The sequence below is a fragment of the Lolium perenne genome, chromosome 4 (genome assembly GCF_019359855.2).
Source record: "Lolium perenne isolate Kyuss_39 chromosome 4, Kyuss_2.0, whole genome shotgun sequence".
NCBI lineage: Eukaryota > Viridiplantae > Streptophyta > Magnoliopsida > Poales > Poaceae > Lolium > Lolium perenne.
Genome location: NC_067247.2, coordinates 334,268,856 through 334,275,567, shown reverse-complemented (window position 1 = coordinate 334,275,567; position 6,712 = coordinate 334,268,856).

Sequence of the window (6,712 nt, the reverse complement as noted above, 5' to 3'; positions counted from 1 at the left end):
AAGTTTGCATTTCCCTTCATGACCCTTTACCAAGTCGTTCTTCAAAGAAGAGACTTGGGCCTTGAGCTCTTTGATTTCCTCTACATGGTTAGTAACAACACAAGTACTAGAGGAAGTAGAACCTTCATTGTTAGAGCAACAAGGCAAGGAAGATAATTCATCACAAGATTTAGCAATATTATGAGTGGATGAATTACAAGGACTAGCACATGGCAATGTAACATTTTGAGTAGTAGTGCTAGCACCCACATGAGGCTCACACGGTGTTGCCTTAGATATTATAGCCTCATGAGCTAACTTTAGCCTATCATGGGAGGCTAGAAGATCCTCATGGGAGCTAGAAAGCTTTCCATGATTTTCTTCCAACTTCCCATAATTGCTAGTTAGCAATTCAAGTTGAGCCCTTAGCTCAACATTCTCCTTCAAGATAGATGCTTCACAAGAAGTAGAGTTAGTAGCACAAGCATCATTATTAATAGCAATGGGAGAAGGCAAGTTGGCATGCTCTTTTAAATAGGAAGCTTGAAGTTGCTCATGGGACTTGGTGAGGATAGAGTGTTCGCTCTCCAAGACCTTGTGGGCCTTGTCTAGATCATCTAGATCCTTAACAAGTTTATCATGACCAACACCAACTTTGGAATTTTCCTTTTTAAGCATTTTTACTTGAGCTTTAGCATGGTCTCTTTCCTTAGTGAGTTTAGAAACTATTTCATTTTGAGACACTTCAAGGGTTTGAAGTTGCTCCTCAAGAGAGGCTACGGTCTCTTGTTCTTCTTCAAGATCATTCTTTAAAGATGCTACATCATCGGCATACTCTCGTTCAAGAGCACCCTTTTTATCAATGGTGTTCTCATGCATCCAAATAAGTTTTTGGCTCTCAATAGCGGTAGTCAAGATTTCAAAGAAGTGAGTGCTAGCAATTTTATCTTTGCAAATAACCTTGAATACGCTCTTACCCTTATCGCGTAGAGAGACAACCCAATCCTCTTCTTCATATTCATCCTCATCCTTATCACCACGAGACATGTTAGGTTCCATGGTAGGAGATATCGTGGTACCCTTGGCCATAAGGCATATATGAGGACCGTGAGATAAAGATGAGGAGTTACTTGAGGCTCCTTTCAAGATCTTGTCTTGACCAATAGAATCTTTGGTTTCCTCTACATTGTTAGACACACAACAACTAGAGGAAATATAAGCATTTTTATCATGGCCACAAGACAAAGCAAGCATATCATCATTAGATTTATTCAAGCAACTTACACATGATATGCAAGGACTATCAACACAAGCATGTAAATCATTTCTAGTGCTAGATGTGTTTGAGTCCATAGATGAAACATTGCAATGAGATAGAGATGAAGAATCATCAATAGAAAGCTCAATATCAACATTGCAATTTTCATCACCACTCACCATATCATTACCTTGTGTCTTGACACACTTTGGTGAAGTGGATGAAGATGAGAACTCATCACGGCCGGAAGTGGAAGCAATGCAATCATCCTTAATAATATTGGACACATCATATTTATCTTGAATTTTTGTCCATAACTCATGAGCGCTCCAAAAAGGCAAGTATGGAAAAAGACCTACATCTCGCAAAGCATTCATAAGAACATAAGAAGCTTGAGAATTGAGATATAAATTTTTCTCATCCTCTAAAGATAGATTTTGTGAATCCATAGGAGGAGAAAAACCTATATCTACAATTTTCTCCATATGAGGGTCAATGTCCCGAAAATGACTAAGCATGCAAATTTTCCAAACATCATAATTTGTGCCATCTAATATAAGAGTGTTATCGTGCACTAATCCTCTAGCCGACATCTTTACTCTCAAGGCGGTGAAGCCTAAAATGAGAGACCTTGCTCTGATACCAATTGAAAGGACACGGATGTCGCCTAGAGGGGGGGGGTGAATAGGCGATTTAAAACTTTTACGAGATGGGCTTAACAAATGCGGAATAAAACTAGCGTTTACTTTGTCAAGCCCAAAGCCTATATACTATGGTTCACCTATGTGCACCAACAACTTATGCTAAGCAATACAAGCAAGCATGTGATAGCAAGATATATAACTTCAAGCACGATGGCTATCACAAGGTAAAGTGCATAAGTAAAGAGCTCGGGTATAGAGATAACCGAGGCACGCGGGAGACGATGATTTATCCCGGAGTTCACACTCTTGCGAGTGCTAATCTCCGGTGGAGAGGTGCGGTTGCTTAGTGCTCCCGAACGCCACAAGAGGCTCACCTTGAGGTGTGGTTGCTCGATGCACACCAACGCCACAAAGGCCTCACCTCAAGATGCGGTACTCACACCACACACCGAACGCCACGAAGGCGCCTCACCTAAATCTCCGGTGACCCTCGCCACAAAGGCCTAGGTCACGGTTCCACTAAGGGATTTCCTTCGAGGCGGAAACCGGGCCTTACACAAAGATTGGGGCACACATCCACAACTTAATTGGAGGCTCCCAACAAACCGCCACAAAGGCCTAGAATCCGTCTAGGGTTCCAAGAACCCAAGAGTAACAACCTTCTTGCTTTCACCACCACGAATCACCGTGGAGAACTCAAACCGATGCACCAAATGCAATGGCAAGAACACCACAAAGATGCTCAAGTTCTTCTCTCTCAAATTCCAACAAAGCTACAAAAGCTATTGGGGGAATAAGAGAGGAAGAACAAAGAGGAGAACACAAAATTCTCCAAGATCTAGATCCCAAAGATTCACTCACAAAGAGGTGATTTGGTTTGGTCAAAGTGTGGATCTAGATCCCCTCAAACTTTCTCTCAAGTAGATGCAAGAAACATTGGTTGGGGAGAAAGATCTCAAGCTCAAGTATGAACAACAATGGTGGAGCAAAGCTTGAGAAGAGAGGAGGAAGAAGAAGAAGCAAGAGTTGGTAAAACAAGAGAGAGAGGGAGCTTAAAAAGGAGGCCCCAAATTTTCTGCCCGTTGGAGGCAGCTGCAGGCCGGGAGGGGGAGGCCGGAGGTACCGGCCAGGTTGGGCCGGTACTACCGGCCAAGGTCGAGCACGCAGGCCCGTAGAGGAGCGGCCACGTGGCCAGCAGAGGGTCGGGCCGAAGGGGGAGGCCGGAGCCTCCGGCCGGGGTACCGGCCGTGGTACCGCCGGGGCTCCAACCCCCCTGGCCACCATACTGAGCCGCGGGCGCATAACCGGTACCTTGGGCGGTACCGAGCCCGGAGGCTCCGGCCATGGTGAGGCCGGTGGTACCGCCCGTGCCTCCGGCGGCAGCCCCTCAACATGAGAAACCGAGAAAATCACCAAACTCGAAAACGCAACAAGTGATCTATGCAAAATCCGTTTTCGATGAACTAGAGCTTGTCATGAGAATAAGCACAAGCTCTAAAACATCACATGGATAAGATCTAAATAACAACCAAGAAAGATGATGCAAGGATGCAAAGGTTTGAGCTCTCTCCGAACGATACGATCGAGTTACTCACTCGAGAGCCCTCTTGATAGTACGGCAACTAAACTATAAACCGGTCTCCAACTACACCATGAGACCGGTGAGAAAGAAACCCTATCAAGAGCAAACCTTAAACTTGCGCATTCCACTTGATCTCGATGATGACGATCTTGACCGCAACAAGATGGAACGCCTTCCTTGCTTGTGCTTGCTTGACGAAGTCTTGTGGATTGCTCCCCCATAATCCACCATGGGAGAGCTTCTTCTTCGGTGCATCTTCACATATCCATGAACACCATATGGATGGCAAGAGTTAATCAAAGGATCTCTTCGAGATGGCTCATCTTGAACTAGCACTTCAATTTCTCCATGGCAAGCTTCAAGCTTATGAATTCTTCGAGTTGGCTCATCTTGAACTTGCACTTCATTCTTCATCTTCAAGACATACTTGACACTTGATATACTTCATCAATTTCTTCTTATTGCAACCTTGAAGCCAACATATGGTTCAAGAATTGTCTATGGACAACTCCTACAAATATAACTCAAAGCAAACATTAGTCCATAGGGATTGTCATTAATTACCAAAACCACACATGGGGGCTCCATGCACTTTCAACCTCTTCACATACCGGTCCACGTCCCGCCTCATCTTTGGCCAATAAAAGTGGTCAGCTACCATGAGTAGCGTCTTCTCACGCCCAAAGTGACCCATCAAACCTCCAGCATGTGATTCCTGCAATAAGAGCAAATGCACAGACGATTCTAGAACACATAATTTGTTAGCTCTAAACAAGAACCCATCATGTATGTGATATTTTTCCCATGCTTTACCAAGAGTACATAAGCGATATGGTTCAGCAAAATCATGATCAGTAGCATACAAATCACATAGTACTTCTAATCCAGGAATTTTAACATCAAGTTGAGTTAATAGCATATTCTTCCTAGATAGAGCATCAGCAACAATATTATCTTTTCCCTTCTTATGCTTAATAATGTATGGAAAAGACTCAATGAACTCAATCCACTTAGCAAGACGCTTATGCAAAGTAGTTTGGGCTTTCAGATATTTCAAAGCTTCATGATCAGAATGTATGATAAATTCTTTTGGCCACAAATAATGTTGCCAAACCTCAAGAACTCTAATTAAAGCATACAATTCTTTATCATATATATGATAGTTCAACTTAGCACCAGACAGTTTCTCAGAAAAATATGCAATTGGGCGACCCTCTTGCATCAACACACCACCAATTCCAATACCACTAGCATCACATTCAATCTCAAATTGCTTATTGAAATCAGGAAGTGCAAGCAACGGTGCAGAAGTTAATAATCTCTTAAGTTCATCAAAAGCATGATCTTGGGCTGCGCCCCACTCAAAAACAACACCCTTTTTAGTCAAGTCATTCAAAGGTGCACCAATAGTACTAAAGTTGGGCACAAATCTTCTATAAAACCCAGCTAGACCATGAAAACTTCTAACTTGACTCACATTCATGGGAGTAGGCCAATTTTGAATAGCTTCAATTTTAGACACATCTACTTCTACTCCATGCTTAGAGACAACATAACCCAGAAATATGACCTTATCTTTGCAAAATGTGCACTTCTCAAGATTACCATAGAGTTTATTATCACGCAACACTTGCAAAACATGTCGAATATGTATAGTATGATCCGATTCATTGCGGCTGTAGATTAATATGTCATCAAAATACACAACCACAAACTTGCCAATAAAATCACGCAAAACATGGTTCATCAGTCTCATGAAAGTGCTAGGTGCATTAGTCAAACAAAAAGGCATTACTAACCACTCATACAAACCAAATTTTGTTTTAAAGGTTGTTTTCCACTCATCCCCTTCTTCCATCCTAATTTGATGATAACCACTACGCAAATCAATTTTAGAGAACACAGCAGCACCACTCAATTCATCTAGCATATCCTCTAAACGAGGAATAGGGTGACGATATCGAATAGTGATATTGTTTATAGCTCTACAATCTACGCACATACGCCATGTACCATCTTTCTTAGGAACTAGAATAACAGGAACAACACAAGGACTAAGGCTTATGCGGATATAACCTTTGTCGAGTAGCGCTTGTACTTGCTTATGTATCTCCTTCGTTTCTTCGGGGTTCGTTCTATATGGTGCCCGATTGGGTAGCGAAGCTCCGGGAATCAAGTCGATTTGATGCTCAATACCTCGCAACGGTGGAAGTCCTGCGGGTACCTCATCCGGAAACACGTCGCCAAATTCCTGCAAAACATTAGAAACACCAAGAGGAAGAGGGGTCATGTCGTTAGAAACCAAACCGTACCCCTGTACAAGAGCACAAGAGGCATAGCTGTAGGATCCTCACTAAATTCTCTCATGTCTTCTTTGGTGGCTAATGAGACTAAGGAATTCACTCTCTCACTTTTTGTTATATCACTCACAACATTACAATTCTCTCGCCTATCTATAGATGCATCCTCCAAGTTGACTTCAACCTTTTGACGAGACTCATTGACAATTTGCTGTGGTGTCATAGGCTGTAAGTTGATTTTCTTGCCCTTGAACTCCAAGTGATATGTATTGGCACGGCCATTGTGTTGCACAAAACGGTCATAGAGCCAAGGCCGACCCAATAGTAGGTGACACACCGTCATAGGAACGACATCAAAGTCAATGCAATCCTTATACGGTCCAATAGCAAATTCAACACGCACCATGTGGTTTACCTTCATCTCACCATTGTCGCTCAACCACTGAATATAGTATGGATGCGGGTGCGGTAGATACTTCAACTTCAGCTTGGTACACAACTCCTTGCTTGCTAAATTGCGGCAACTCCCGCCATCAATAATGACCTTGCAAGCCTTGTCAGGACCAACTTAAGCTTTTGTTTGGAACAAATTGCAGCGCTGAGTAGATGTACTAGGAAACACATTAAGATCACGATGCGACACAACAATGGTGCGAGCATCAGACGGATATGCATCTTCACCATCAGAGTCATAGTCATCATCTTCTGGAGCATTAGGATCAACATCATCTCCAGTCTCATACTCATTGTCCTCATTGATAATCATAACTTTGCGGTTAGGACAATATCTCTTGAAGTGACCTTTGCCACCACATGTGTGACAAGCCATATCACGGTTACGCGCAGTAGACACATTAGAGCCACTCGTACTTGCAGCAGATTCGGACTTCTTTGTGTTAGACACATTGGAGACCGGCTTACTAGGCGTAGTAGAGTAAGGGGCGGAGCG